We start from the raw sequence: 1,850 nt of genomic DNA, 5'->3' as shown, positions 1-1,850 counted from the left end.
ATTAAAGGCATTTGCAAACACGAAACCAACCCTACAAGAAATCTTGAAACCTCTAAGCAAAGAGAGAGCCCAAAAGCAACATAGACCGGAAAGGAACACAGACATTATACAGTAACAGTCACCTTACAGGCAGTACAATGGCACTAAATTCCTATCTTTCAATAGTTACCCTGAATGTAAATGGGCTAAATGCCCCAATCAAAAGACACAGGATATCAGATTGGATTAAAAAACAAGACCCATTGATATGCTGTCAGCGAGAGACTCATTTCAGACCCAAAGACACTTCCAGATTGAAAGTGAGGTGGTGGAAAACAATTTACCATTCTAATGGACACCAAAAGAAAGCTGGGGTGGCAATCCTTATATCAGATAAATTAGATTTTAAATGAAAGACTATAATAAGAGATGAGGAAGGACACTATGTCCTACTTAAAGGGTCTATCCAACAAGAAGATCTAACAATTGTAAATCTCTATGCCCTTAACATGGGAGCAGTCAATTATATAAGCCAGTTAATAAAAAAAGCAAAGAAACACATTAACAATACAATAATAGTAGGGTACTTCAACACCCCCCTCACTGAAAAGGATAGACCATGTAAGCAAAAGATCAACAAGGAAATAAAGACTTTAAATGACACACTGGACCAAATGGACTTCACAGATATATTCAGAACATTTCATCCCAAAACAACAGAATACACATTCTTCTCTAGTGCCCATGGAACATTCTCCAGAATAGATCACATCTTAGGCCACAAATCAGGTCTCAACCGGTACCAAAAGTTGGGATCAGTTCCTGCACATTTTCAGACATATTTCAGATAATGCTTTGAAGCTAGAACTCAATCACAAGAGGAAAGTAGGAAAGAACTCAAATACATGAGGCTAAAGAGCAGCCTACTAAAGAATGAATGAGTCAACCAGGAAATTAAAGAACAATTTAAAAAAATCATAGAAACAAATGAAAATGAAAACACAACTGTTCCAAATCTTTGGGATGCAGTAAAGGCAGTCTAAGAGGAAAGTATATAGCAATACAAGCCTTTCTCAAGAAGCAAGAAGGTCTCAAATACACAACATAACCCTACACCTAAAGGAGCTGCAGAAAGAACTAAGCCTAAAAATAAAGCCTAAACCCAGCAGGAGAAGAGAAATAATAAAGATCGGAGTAGAAATCAATGAAATAGAAACCAAAAGAACAGTAGAACAGATCAACAAAACTAGGAGCTGGTTCTTTGAAAGAATTAACAATATTGATAGTCCCCTGGCCAGACTTATCAAAAAGAAAAGCAAATGACCCAAATAAATAAAATCATGAATGAAAGAGGAGAGATCACAACCAACACCAAAGAAATACAAACATTATAAGAACATATGAGCAACTATATGCCAGCAAATTAGGTAATCTGGAAGAAATAGATGCATTCCTAGAGATGTATAAACTACCAAAACTGAACCAGGAAGAAATAGAAAACCTGAACAGACCTATAACCACTACGGAAATTGAAGCAGTCATCAAAAATCTCCCAAAAAACAGGAGCCCAGGGCCAGATGGCTCCCCAGGGGAATTCTGCCAAACATTTCAAGAAGAATTAATACCTATTCTTCTGAAACTGTTCCAGAAAATAGAAATGGAAGGAAAACTTCCAAACTCATTTTATGAGGCCAGCATTACCTTGATCCCAACACCAGACAAAGACCCCATCAAAAAGGAGAATTACAGACCAATATCCCTGATGAACACGGATGCAAAAATTCTCACCAAAATACTAGCCAATAGGATCCAACAGTACAGTAAATCCTATTATTGTTAAAAGGATTATTCACCATGACCAAATAGGATTT

Source organism: Neomonachus schauinslandi, chromosome 4, assembly GCF_002201575.2.
Source record: "Neomonachus schauinslandi chromosome 4, ASM220157v2, whole genome shotgun sequence".
NCBI lineage: Eukaryota > Metazoa > Chordata > Mammalia > Carnivora > Phocidae > Neomonachus > Neomonachus schauinslandi.
This window is presented reverse-complemented; position numbering follows the sequence as displayed.